Source organism: Streptopelia decaocto (assembly GCF_964273445.1).
Source record: "Streptopelia decaocto genome assembly, chromosome: 18".
NCBI classification, from domain to species: Eukaryota; Metazoa; Chordata; class Aves; order Columbiformes; family Columbidae; genus Streptopelia; species Streptopelia decaocto.
This window is the reverse complement of record NC_138673.1, coordinates 6,803,585-6,818,300: the sequence shown is the minus strand read 5'-3', so window position 1 is coordinate 6,818,300 and position 14,716 is coordinate 6,803,585.

Here is a 14,716-nt window from a genome sequence, read left to right as displayed (position 1 = left end):
CCAGGTTTAATTCTAAGGAGGCCTCAGCTTTCCTAGTTGCCTCCCTACACCCTCTGACAACAGCCTTATATTCTCCCCAAGTGGCCAGCCCCTCCTTCCATGATCTATAAACTCTCCTCTTCCACTTGAGCATCCCCAGCAGTTCCCTGTTTAACCACGCAGGTCTCCTGGCTCCCTTCCTTGACTTCCTATGTGTTGGGATGCTCTGATCTTGTGCCCGGTAGAAACAGTCCCTGAACACTAACCAACTATCTTGGGCCCCTTTACCTTCAAGCAGCCTTGCCCATGGGATTTCCCCCAGCAATTGCCTGAAAAGGCCAAAGTTTGCCTTGCTGAAATCCAGGGTCGCAATTCTGCTTGCTATCCTGTTCCTGCCGTATGAGATCCTGAACTCCACCATCTCTCATGGTCGCTGCAACCAAGGCAGCCCTCAACCTTTACTGCTTCAACCAGACTCTCCTTGTTAGTGAGGATGAGGTCCAGCAGTGCACCTCTTCTAGTCGGCTCCTCCACCCTTTGCATCAGAAAGTTCTCGTCAAGGCACTGGAGGAACCTCCTAGACTGTGGCTGGCTGGCCGAGTAGTCCTTCCAAGAGACATCAGGGAAGTTAAAATTCCCCACCACAGCCAGGGCCTGTGACTGTGAGGCTGCTCTCAGCTGTCTGTAGAAGGTCTCATCAACTTCCTCACCCTGATCTGGTGGCCTAGAATAGACACCCACAATAGTATCATCCTTGCCAGCCTGCCCCTTAACTTTCACCCATAGACTCTCAACTCGATCCTCATCCGTGCCTGGACAATACTCAATACATTGTAGTTGCTCTCTCACATGAAGAGCAACTTCACCACCACTCCTGGTTGGCCTGTCTTTCCTGAAAAGGACATAGCCATCCATGACCACATTCCAGTCGTGTGCTGTCCCACCATGTCTCCGTAATTGCCACTAGGTCATAATCTCCTGCCCTAACACAGGTTTCTAACTCCTGCTTATTCCCCATGCTGCACGCATTGGTGTACTGGCATTTCAGAGAGTGAGCTGAGCACACCGATTTCACCCTATTATGTCTTGCTGTGAAAGAAAAACCTCTGGCCATGTACTTCTGACTTTCTCATTTTTTCTTGGAGTCCAAACTTCTCACTCTAGAAGCCATTTGTGACTTTACTTTCACCGATATGTATCACAGCAGGCTATGAATACAGATCAGCAGAAACTGCCAAATTAACATACTGAAAAATCTTTGTTATTGTTCTTTAAATCTTGCCTTTTGTTTTTAAAATGTGCCTTAGAGAGAATAACTTTATTCTGTAGAAATAATATATAAGGGAAAAAACCCACTTTGCATTGTTAATATAGATTTTAGCAAAGGGAAATCAGATCACTTACTGACAAATCTTCCTTAAGAGAGAAGAAATTACTGTCAGTGGAGGCTGTCAATAATCCGGATTACAATAAATCATTTACAATAAATTGCTTCGGGGAGACAGAGAGCTTAAGGAAATTGTTGGTTGCTTAGATGTAGGACTTGTTAAAGAAAACAATGATGCTTTTATTTGGAAAAAAGTGTCTGATTATCCCAGATGTAGCTGGAACCATTCCTCCCCAACCCATGTCATTTTAACTTTTGTAAATGTTGCGTGACAATCCTAGGCTCCTATGATAAGATAACTATCTTTAAAAAAAGAAAATAGTGAGAAACTGTAACCTCAGCTGAGCGTTTGGATAAGCCAGGTAGCAGCAGCTGATCTATTAGCTCTGCATGACTGAAGTCCTGTGGCAGAGATCCATAGTTTAAACAATTCTTGGTTTTGTGTCTTTTCTGGATAGCGGAGGGCGTTTTGCCGGTGATACACTTGACCAGCGCTCGGCACTGGGCCGTTGGAGCAACCCGAACCGCTCTCAACGCTGGATGTTACTGTAAATGCCCTCTCCATCCATCCATCCCTTGGGGCTGAGATCAGTTTTCATGAGAGGAAGGTGTGTTTGGATGTTCCCCAATTCGTAATTCATTCTGCATGCGTGCCTTAGGCAGCTCACTGATCCTTGCTTGACACAGGCTTGTCTCATCTACTCTCTTCTCTGCCCCCTCCCCAGAACACTAAATCATATTTTTCCTCTCCAAATCACACTGATGTTTTCCAGTGCAGGAAAGAAATAACTATTTGGGATTTTTTTCCTGAGTCCTTTATGAGAAAGGAGTCAGAGAAGCCATGAGGGTTTAGAATGCCACTTTTCGGTTTGCAGTTAAAAATCTCTCCCCCAATAATGTCAAGTTCCAGATATTGTAGAAGTGACCAAAATTTTGTGGCTAAAATTTTCTATGCATATAGGAATATTTTTAAGTGTAATTATTTATATAGGAAACTTTCAGAATGAAAATAATTTTTTAATGAGAATCAGAATTTTTTGTGGCTCACAATGAACGCAAGACCTTCTTTCTAAGCTTATTCCTAACAGATTGACGCCGAAGGTTGTGCTGGATCTTGGTTGGTGATAGCTATGATTGCTTTGTTCATCTCTAACACTCTTGTCCCTAAAGCTTGCCCTATTTTTAGAAGACATTTTCAGGAAAACTGTGGTTTAGCCACATCAATTTCTTGCTGGTTTATTGCTTCTCATTATAAAATGTATTGGATCTTGATTACAGGAGATTTAAATAGCTTTTGCAGAACTTGTAAGGATTGTATTTTCTACTCTTCTGAATTTAGATCTGTTTGTGAGTCTGTGTTTAACTTAACTACGCTATTTTTCTTTCTTGTTCAAGTGTTCTGAGCTCAATTCTCTGATGGTGAGCTAGTGATTACTGCCCACATTTAGCTATCTCTTTAAATAACTTTTGCATATTTAGTGGGAGCATGTAGAAAATAAGCTTAATTCATCAGGGCCGGTGCAGTGATAATCTCAAGTATGGGTGAAGATAGTTTGCAACCATGAGACGCTTTCTGCATCATATTACATGGCATGTGTTTCCTACCCTCTTCATAGTAACTGTCAAGGTGGAAAGAGGCTTTGGCTACAGCTGCATTACAGTTTGCCTGATGTTCTGTGTCTCCATGTGAATCAATTCCTATGGAACAGTTATTCTGAAAGTGATGTAAATAACCTGAAAGTTACAACACCAGGTGAGTTTACATGTAGGCAGTTGGTTTTCAGAACTCCTTAGAAGTGTAGATTCTACTCAAGTTTCCCCTCAGCTGCACTGCATATCCTGTTCATTTTGGGTATATATTTTATCTCTAATGCTGAAGGATTCATTTATGCAGAAATAGAAAACATGCTACGAATTCATGTAGTGTGTCTGAGATAAAAACACTGTAAGAACTTCCATGTTTCTTGCAGCCTGGGCAGACCCATCTTTTGAGAAGCCCTTGATAGAGAAAAGTCCCTCACAGGTGTTGAACCACTATAGTGAGCTCAGCAGAAAGAGAACTAGGCACTGAACAGAAACCAAGCATGGAAAAAAATAGCTGAGAAGGTGAATGAGCTTGTCATTTGAACTTGGTATTCCCCACACCTTTTTCCTCATAATAAACACTAATACATCTTTCCAACTACAGCAGTTAACCTAATAAAAAAAGATGTTAGCTCTCCCTACCGGCTTTGCAACTCTGATGGTATTTTCAAATCCCTATCCTTTGCATATTCTGTCCTGTTTTCTGGATGAATGATTGTGCTGTTTCCTGAATGAGGAGTATGAAATTTCATTGCTTTATACTAGACATCTAAGCATGAAGTCAGACACAGTTCCAAGAGTTGAAGTAGTTAATACGATACAGAAACTCTGTGATTCTTTCATGAATAACCAACTTGGTTGACAGGTCAAACCAGCACAAGAGATAACGGCGTAGCCTGTTCATGGCCTGATCATAGCGAGTATGTAACTGAATTCCCTGTGCTGAATTCAAAGCAAAGTTTTACTCTGCAGTGGATCTGGGGTCTGGCCATGTATAGATGCAACAAGTATAGTAAAGCTGTCAGTACAGTCATGTGACTTATAAAAAAATCTTAGGAAGAAGCAATGACAAAGCAGCTACAGCCATTAAATTGGACAATAGATAAAGCGATAAGTTCATGAACTACTGATTGCTGAAAGCTAGGAGAATACGCTTGGGAATTACTGCTTTGTTTTTTTCCAGGTATCTCACAGTCCCTTCATCTGTGCTTCACTCTTAACGTTTTTATAGCCCTGTTTCACATAAACTTTTGTTTTCTTCAGTGTCCCTTTCTCTTATCATTATGTAGGTTGTCTCCTAAGTATTCCTTTATCCATCCTCTTTCCTATCCTCTCCCTGCAATAAAGTCCATGTCACTTTTCTTTCTTCTCTCACATTATTAGCTCTTTTGAGGTATTCCAAAGTATCCCTGTCCCTTCTACTTTGGCTGTTCCAGTTCTAGGGACTCTCCACAATATTTTCTATAAGATCTCTTTTTTACTGTTCGCCATTACTTTTGAATTGAAAGGCAAATGTCAGTTGGTTTTAAAGACATGCTAAGAGTTGAAATTGGTTGATGTTTCAAACCATGAGAACCACTGAATGCCATAAGTAACGTGGGTCGGGAATTGTCAGCTACTCTGTACCTGACATGTAACGTGTTGTGGCCCTTTTCCTTGCTGCCAGTGTAATAAATGTGATTAATTGTAAGATGTTCCCATGAATTACCTATTGATGGCTTAAGGGCTGTATGCCATGCGTTGTACCCTGTTAATCCTCTGTGGGGAGCTTCATGTTGGGGGAACGAGGGGGACACATGGCACGGATTCTTCAGTAGTCTCATAATTTGTTTTACGTTCCTTTTCTCTCTCAGTGAGTCACGCTCATCTCCCTGTGACTTGAGAGTTCATCTTGGGATCTCATGCCATCTTTCTGTCTTTATGAGAAGGTGTGTATGATGATCCACCCTAATGGTTTCTGTTGCTGGCTGTGGCAGCATGTTTTATGATGGGTGTGGTACATTCCCATTTTCTCTGTTGTGCATGTACAGTATTCACCTTGCAGCCCCACCCGTGGCCACTCCCACCCTCCCACTGGGAATCGCCCACAGTAAGCTCTGTAATTACCTTTATTTGATCTGGGGAATGGATTTGGGAATCTTATTTGCACAGTCGTAAGCTGAGTATGTTAAAAAAAAACCAAAAAACAAAAAACTTTGAATGACTGATTCACTGAGCAGTGATGTGCTAAGTAGAGAAACAGCAGAGGTGCAGATAACCAAGTAGAGGGGCTATGTGACTGCAGTGGTTTTGCTTCGGAAATGTCTGACTACAATACATGTATACAGAGAGGAATTTCACCTGTTACTGCCTATTTTGGGTCCTTAATGTTATCAGGCAAAGCTGCTGTAAGTCACAGTTTTCATTGGAACAGTTTCTATTAGTTTTACGTTGAATTAAACTGAATCAGTGCAAACTGCTGTTTGTACTTGTTTTGCATGTTTAGTCTGGGTTGTGCAGTCTAGTTGACAGTGACCTCTAAGACTCTCAGTGAAGAAAAGAAGTTGGATGCAGTCAGAGGTAATGCAGCACTAGGTCAAGCATTTAGTTTCTGGGGAAACCTTTGAAAAGAAAAAACAAAAAAAACCCCAAGACTCAAGCTCCTACTTTGGCTTCTTAAGATCAAAGGTTTTTCAGGATCCACCTAGCAACTGGTAAGTAATTCAGCTAGCTCATAGAAGCACAGCTGATTTGGAGTGATGTATTCTGCTGACACCTATTCCTAGGCATGCATGAAAAGTGTTGCATGTAAAGTGGTAAAGATGGAGGAACAGGTAATGGAGAATGGCCCTCATTTCTTAGGAGGAAACCCAGCATCCAGTCCTAGCAATAACCTTTCTGTCCACAAAACTTAGGTTTTGTTTTTATATGTGTGGTGGTCTGTACTGACTAGCACGTTCAAGTGTTTCAAACAGGTGTACTGCAGAAATTGGGCTGGTAATTTGCTTAGGTTACCAAAAAGAGCTTTTGACAAGATGCTTTGTCACCAAGTTTTAAGGAAACTTTCCACTGAAATCCTGAATATCCACAGAAAAGATCTTTGCATGGATAAAGATTTGGTTAAAGGGTAGAAAATGAAGGGTGAAGGAGAGTGATCAGTTTTGACAAGGAAGGAGGTCACCAGTGCTGGGGGTAATCTTTAGGGGTCTGCTGAGACTTTGTGTTGCTTAATGTATTCACAAACAACCTGGAAAAAGAGATGAAAAGCAACCATGACAAAATTTGCAAATGATATTGTTATCTGAATAGTTATGATTAAGATTAGATGGGAGAAAGAGGAAAAAGACATTATGAGATTCAGTGACAGGGCATTTAACCTTATTGGTAAATTTAAAGAGAAACACAAAACATTGTTTACCAAAAAGCAATCCTGACTTCCTTTTTTTTTTGGTATGTGTTTTTTGTTTGTTTGTTGTTTTTTTTGGGGGGGGAAGGAAGGTATTTAGCTGACCATCAAAACTGAGGAAAGAGTAATGATGGATGGTTCCATGAAAATGTCAGCTCAATTACAATAAGGATCTGGACCAGCATCCATACAAGGAATGAGTAAGTGGGCTTTGGTAGTTGGCGATGGAGAAAGAATGGAAGAGATGTGTTAAATCACAAGTGGCGTGGGGAGGGTGAGCAGGCATTGAAGGCAGACTTCTTCTAATTCAACAGCTGTAGACCATTAAATGAGCCTGGCCGGATGGAGATTGAAAACTGGCAAAACGAGGTGGTTCTTGCACAGCATGAGGCTCAGCTGTGCAAGTCCCTACCACAGGGTGCTGTAGATGTCAAAGCTTGTATGGATTCAAGGGATGGCTGGACAGGTTCGTGGAAAGGAAAATCCATTGTGGCTTATTAAATAGATGGACAGCAGCTCTGAATTAAGAGGTGTGTGACTTGCAAACTGTATTTGCTGTTTCTGTGCTTTTCTCCAGGCATTTAATGTTGTCCATTGCTGGAAAGAGGATACTGGGGCAGATGGGCCTTTGGTTTCACCCAGGGTGGATGTTTTTTGGTATCATGTGCACTGCATTGCACGCTGTGTTAAACACATAAAATCAGAGAATGCTTAATGTTTCCGTTGCATGAATTCACTGCAGTGTAAAAGGTAACATTTCCAGAGAGATAGAGATGGTACTTGCAGAAGCAAACACTTCAGTTAGGGAAAAGGGAGAGAGGGAAAAAAAAACATAGGGTAAAGAAATGAAAAGGAAAATGCATGATTATCCCAACAGTCTACTCTTCCTGCCCCCAAAATGACAAAGTTATTCACAGCCCAGCATCAAGTTGAGAACTGAGTTTTGTAATTTAAAGCATTGTCTTTGGAATACCAGGAGGAGCAAGAGACAGACAGACAGGCAGACTGAAGAATAAATGAGGGGCAGTTTGGAGATTAAAGAACCTTAAGAGAAAATATGGGCTGACATTGTTTTGCAAAATGAGTAGCATACAAATACGCTAATCCTTCAGGAAGGATTAACTGCTGAGAACAAGATGAGATACAAGTGATTTGAAATTAGGAAGACAGGAGAGAGGGAGAAGAAAAAGCACAGAATCACAGAATGTCAGGGATTGGAAGGGACCTTGAAAGATCATCCAGTGCAATCCCCCCATGGAGCAGGAACACCCAGATGAGGTTACACAGGAAGGTGTCCAGGCGGGTTGGAATGTCTGCAGAGAAGGAGACTCCACAACCCCCCTGGGCAGCCTGGTTCAGTGTCTGTCACCCTCACTGAGAAGAAGTTTCTTCTCAAATTTAAGTGGAACCTTTTGTGTTCCAGTTTGAACCCATTACCCCTTGTCCTATCGTTGGTTGTCACTGAGAAGAGCCTGGCTCCATCCTCCTGACACTCACCCTTTAGATATCTGTGAACATTAATGAGGTCACCCCTCAGTCTCCTCTTCCCCAGCTCCAGAGCCCCAGCTCCCTCAGCCTTTCCTCACACGGGAGATGCTCCACTCCCTTCAGCATCTTTGTTGCCCTGTGCTGGACTCTCTCCAGCAGTTCCCTGTCCTGCTGGAACTGAGGGGCCACAACTGGACACAATATTCCAGATGTGGTCTCACCAGGGCAGAGCAGAGGGGCAGGAGAACCTCTCTGACCTACTGACCCCCTTCTAATCTACCCCAGGTACCATTGGCCTTCCTGGCCACAAGGGCCCAGTGCTGGCTCATGGTCATCCTGCTGTCCACCAGGACCCCCAGGTCCCTTTCCCCTATGCAAATCTAATATGGTGAACAAAACAAGAAGTTGTGCATAAAGTCATTAAACTTCCCAGGGAGGATTATGTTCATTCTTTGTAAGCCTTGGAAAACATAATGTCTGCTGTTAATACAAAGAAAGTTCTCAGGGGAGGAAGATCTGAAAATGAAGGAAGTTTAGAGAAAAGGCACAGCTAAAACCACCACCCCTACCTACAGTTATGAGATATGAGACCAGCGTAAGAGTCTCTAAATACTGTAAATATGGCCATATCTGATGGACTAAGTTGCACCAAAGTTCATTCACCCAATTAACCTTATCTCTGCTTTGCTGCAAAGTGACCAGTGGTTGTTCTGCCCCTTTACCCTCCCCACTCTCCAAGTACTCCTCTGCTACACCCACCTGTTTTCCCAGTCCCTATTTATTCCTAGAGCCCATTTCTGTTTCATAAGCACTGCTTCCTGACTGTTAAAAGCAAAATATCAAGAACAGCTATTTGATTTTTCAGTTAATTTTACTTCTTCATCTTATGTGATTTTAACTCTTCCAGCAAAATTCTTCAGGCTTTGTGAAAACGGTTTCCTCTAGAAGAAGAGGAAAACAAAGCTAAGTTTCTTTCCCCAGTTTTCTTTGTTTAAAAGCACATTGCTCAAGCCAGTATGACATAAATGCTTGATGCAAAATTTTGGCAACATAATGTGATTTGTTCATCTAGGATGAACTTTTCAGCCAGCTCCATCTGCCTTGTGAAATAGGAGGTGCTTTTTTATTCATTTTTTTGGTAAATTTGGCCATTGTCTGACTGAACAGGAGAGCAGCACTAACTAATTAATGGTCCCTGTGCTCAGCAAAAAACACTGAAAAGAGAATGCAGAAATTTGTGATGTGCATACCCCTCTTCAGGGCTTAAACCTCTGAAGTGTTCTAGTGGCAGAGCACCTAAGAAATAGAGACCATGTGAATAGTCTTTTCCATTCTTAAATATTTCGTCTTTTTGATGAATATCTGAAGCAACAGAGAATCTCCTTTAAATGCTATGTATGTACTCAAAATAGCACATCTGCTTTGCACTGTTTCTTAACAAATTCCAAATTCTATCTGTCTGTTTGTCTGTCCATCTCTTGAGGGGATTGCTCCAGGGTAAGCGTGTCTTCTATACTGGTAACTGAGACAACAAGTATACTTTTAATTCTTTCTGTCCCAAATTATGGTTAATTAAAGTATCTTATGGCAAAGTATTAAAACACCCCTAAAACTATATTAAATAAAACATAGAAAATGTGAAGTTCACAGTTTTTAGCAGAAATTCAGTTCTATTACACAACGAGTAGCCTTCTCCACCCCTCACTTATATGAAGGCCCAGTGACTTTAGAAAATAGAGATTTCATTAGCTACAAAACATGAGGTAATAACACCCTTGAAATAAAGGAAAGGAATTTCACAGAAACAGCAAACGTCCAAAAACTGCGTGTGCAGCATTTCACAATAAACAGTCTGAATAAACAGTATCTGCTTCATTAAGGAAGCATCATTTAAGCAAGTGTATTGAATTATATACACATACTTGCTGCTGTTACAAAAATTCTTAATAGAGATGAAAATTAGAAATAAGAAAAGGGCTCAGATTAAACAGGAATCTTATCAACCCCATGTTTTTCCCCAGTACTCCTGTTGCATTTGCATATATCATCATGCAGCTTATGCAGCACAAGAGATTCTTCCTGGTGGATCCATGGCCCCTCTAACAGGGATTTTGTCCATTCTCTCCTTAGCGTGAAAAATTAACTCTTTTATTGAAATGGAATCTTACATTTTTGGGAGCAGCTAGATAGAAAGAGGTTGAAACTATGCTCATTTCTTCTCTTAAAATATTGAATTTCAATGATACATAAAACATAATTAACTGATCTAAGGGGATTACCACATTAAACAAAGAGATGTAAAACTAAACGTGCTGCAAAAACCAATCTGTTTTCTAATACATAAAAAGTAATGCAAATGAGACTTTTTATAGGTGTTTGTTTTTAATGCTTAAAGCACAGCTGATAAAGAATATTCATTAAGGGACTGGAAGTACAGTTTTATATTATCGCTAACTCTGTCCTCAGAATAATAATTTCAGAAGAAAAATTAATATATTAAAATATAAATATATTTTGTAAAAGCCCCACAGATCTGTATCAGAATTGATAACAGCAACAGCTCAGCATTTTCCTTCCTCCTAAATACCTCTATTTGTAATACACTTTTTCACTCATTCTACTGGTGTAGCTTTCTCGGGTTGACCAAATAAGTATGGGACAAAACTTATAATATTATAGAATTGTGGGGGACTACAGACTGTAGAAGCTTTTGTCAGCTTTAGTTCTTTGTTGGTAAAAAGGTCGGTCTGCTACTGGAAGCAACCTCATCCTTTCCTTCTTTGTCAACTTGTGTTGTGGTCACAGCAACTTCCTCTGGCAGATCTTATCCTATGGTCAGAGACCATTTTTCTCTGCGGCTGGGCGTCTGTAGAGCGGATCTATAAGGTGCTTGGTTTTCCCAGCTCTTGTTTCTACTTTGTAACGAGATCTATTTAGCAGAAATACCATTGGAAAGATTCACAGGAAAGCTGAGGCTGGAAGGGACCTCAGGAAATCATGTAGTCCAACTCCCGCTGCTCAGTGCAGGGTCAGCTGGATTAAAGTGAAGAGTATCAGCAGGAAAACAGGTAAAAAATCAAAAGCACATGCCTAATTTCTTCTGTCAGGGAAATCTAGGCCCCATGTCTGTTACAAGAAACGTGCATGTTTGTTTGAACAGTGAAGGTCACTAATGAACACATCATCAAATCTGACTTGCTAGGGCAAAAGAATTCTTCATATGGGTTCTCTATTCGGTTATCTGTAAAGTATTCCTTTATTTCTCTCTTTCCAAGCTAAATATTGATAGTTGTCACGTTTCTTATTGTGATTCTTGGCATATCTTACATTTTTTTGTGAAACTCGGTGCTGCTAGAATAGTGAGTGTACAAGAATTGCAATTTTTATTTTGTCAAGAATGCGTATTTTTACGTTAGTAGTTACTCCAAGCTCCAGAGCCCCAGCTCCCTCAGCCTTTCCTCACACGCGAGATGCTCCACTCCCTTCAGCATCTTTGTTGCCCTGCGCTGGACTCTCTCCAGCAGTTCCCTGTCCTTCTGGAACTGAGGGGCCCAGAACTGGACACAATATTCCAGGTGTGGTCTCACCAGGGCAGAGCAGAGGGGCAGGAGAACCTCTCTGACCTACTGACCATCCCCCTTCTAATCCACCCCAGGTACCATTGCCTTCCTGGCCACAAGGGCCCAGTGCTGGCTCATGGTCATCCTGTCATCCTGCTGTCCACCAGGACCCCCAGGTCCCTTTCCCCTACGCTGCTCTCTAATAGGTCATTCCCCAACTTATACTGGAAGCTGGGCTTGTTCCTGCCCAGATGCAAGACTCTACACTTTCCCTTATTATATTTCATTACATTTTTCCCTGCCCAACTCTCCAGCCTGTCCAGGTCTCTGGATGGCAGCACAGCCTCTGGCGTGTCAGCCACTCCTCCCAGCTTGGTGTCATCAGCAAACTTGCTGATAGTGCACTCTATTCCCTCGTCCAAATAATTGATGAATATATTGAATAATACAGGCCCCAGTACTGACCCCTGATGCTCTGCACTAGATACAGGCCTCCAGCTGGACTGTGCTCCATTGACCACGACTCTCTGGCTTCTTCCCTTCAGCCAGTTCGCAGTCCAATATATTTCTAGTTTCCACATTTTCATTCTCTCTTAAATTTTACTTTGTCATTCTTTCTCAAATCTTGCAGTTTAACAGTGTCTTTACATGTGGGAAAAGCTTCTGTTTGTGTATACGTGATCTTTTCCTATTTTTGTTGAATATCTCTTTTAAAATGACTTTCTGTGGAGACTTTCAACAGCAAGGAACACCATCACTTTGAGCCAAATTTTGCAATCCCCTTCACAGTCCTATGTACATATGCATAGATAAATCTGGCTTATTTTCCCTGTTGAAAACAGTTGCCTGTTGTATATTTATAGGGTTAGGGAGGAAAAAAACAGGTGTGACTGAATTATGCTGTGCCCCATTTGTTTTCTGGCAGTTAAGTCTTCCTGCTGAAAACTACTGCTAGTCAATGGATGTCAAATTAGGCTGCAGTGTGTTCTCACCTATGTGAGAACGGACGGAAGTCTAGGAAAACGTCACTAGATTTCTAGTGAGTCTTAGCCACTGAATGAAAATTTTGTGAAGCAAAGAGTTTTTCCATATGAGTACAAGTATTTTATGCTGTCTACTGAACTGATATGTACCTATGGACAGTAAATTTCCATAGATTTAAATAATATATTATAAATATTGTTGCTCAACACCTCAGAAGACTATGGGCAGAGTATCCTAAAGTACCTTCAATTAATAGCTAATCTTGAAAAAGTTGGCCCTAGTATGTAATTTTTCAGTGCTTTGAGAGGTTCTTACAAAAGATGTTAGACAATAGCATTTCTTGCATGCTACCAAAACAGAATTCAAATGTCACAAAGCAGACCCCAAACCCATGTGGCAGATCAGGTGCTCTCTAGACACTCTGCATTTCAAAGACATAAAAAACCAGCCCAAATCTATTCCTGGGTGGAAAAGTAGGGCATACATTAATTAGTGACCTTAAAGCACAATGGAAAGCTAACGGGGCAATGCCAAGTCAGAGCATGAGAAATTCTGGAATATTAATGTTTGCCTCTGATCTCATACGTTGAAGAATACATGTGTTCTCACCTCCCGGAGGACAGGGCAGAGGCTTTTTGACGTCTTTGGGTTCAGTGGCCCAAATTAATTTCATTCTAGTGAATTTAGAGAATGGGCTGAAGTAACTACAGAGCTGCAGGTCTCTGTCTCTGAGAATTCGCTTGGTATGGATGTTGTATCACAAGGCTGAAAGGCAGTAAATATAGTACCTGTCTTGAAACTACAAATTATGAGAAAATTACAGATGGAAGATTTAACTTGAGTTCCCAGAAAAGTACAAAATTTTAAAAAATGCCAACAACCAAGCTAGAGAAAAAAGGCAAAAGCAAAAGCCATTATGAATTTGCTAAGGAATTGTCACAGCACTGTGGTTTCCCTGGGTACTGGCCTGGCAAGAAGAGGAGCAGGTGTACAGGTAAAGCAGCTTGGCAGGAGTGAGGCTTCTGTGCTGTCTCCCTTGATGTTCTCTTAAACAAACTAAAAAAATTTATTTTAGATAAGTCTCTGGTAGAGAGAAAGTAAATCTGGGTCGAATAAGCATTACGAGTAGTTACTGTTTGTTGTCAGAATAAAAGGGTGTTTTGAGTGCATTTCTGAAGAGTCTGATAGTACTTGGTATTTTCACTAGTGACTTGAGTGACAGACTAGAGAGGAGCACTAACCGGATTTGGAGACAGCATGAGGATGGAAAGCGTCACCTATGTATTTAGAGGACAGGATTGATATTCAAAAGGAGTCAGGAAAAATGGTTTGAAGAAAGTAAAATGCAGTTCAATAATAACTAAGTTTAACATCTAGACAGGAATAATGAACCCTGCAGATAGCAAAAGAGAACAAGTGACTAGGTAGCAGTTCTGCAAAAGAGATCTTGAGGTTTTAATGGGTTACGAGCTGAACCTAAATCCAGCCACATCATGCCGTAATGAAAAAGGCAGCTGTGCTGGCAGGTGTAAGGTGCTTACAGAGGTATATTCTGTGGACTTGTGAAGTTAACTCCTCTTGGTGTTGGTTAATGTTGGCTGAAGGTTTGTACCCAGTTTTGGTCACTTCTTTTTGAAACAATGAACTCCAGTTTGGAGTTCATAGGAGAGGAGTGAGAATGGTCAGTGGCTTAGAAAACGTGGCTGATGAGGAAAGAGTTACAGAACTAAAGTTCTTTAGTCTGGAAGAGAATTTATAATATATTACAGGACATCCCAGATCTTTTTTTTTTCTCCCCTCTCGTTTGTTCTTTTCTGCAGCTTGGGAGGACAGTGCCTAGCTGTTTAATTATTCCAGCTGGGAAAATGGTAAATTATTTCCTTCTATGAATTACTTACATTCCTGGGAGAACAGGTTCCTGTCTAATATTTCTGGCATCCTACCATTTGCCCACAGAGGGGAATGTTGCAGGGACCTGTCCTGGCAGGTCTGTTGAACCAGCAGTTAAGAGTTTGCAGGGCAGGGATACCTACCCATTCCAGGAGTAAAGTACGGGCTAGGTGTGGAAGTTGTAAGCTGACACTAGATGAGCTCCTTTGAGAGGTTTGAACAAACTGGTGAGGCAGCAGTACAGAGGGAAACAAATTGGGTTAAAATGACAGCATGTTTTGCTTCATTACATGACTCTGATGGAACCTCACCCTATATGCTTCATTCATTTCTGAGCACTTCACCAACAGAAAGATAATAATGCTCTGGATTGCAGTAGCCCTGTCTCATCCAAACATCTTAAAGTGATTTTACATATATTTACTAAGCCTCAAAAGACACTGTTGAGATTTGTAAAGG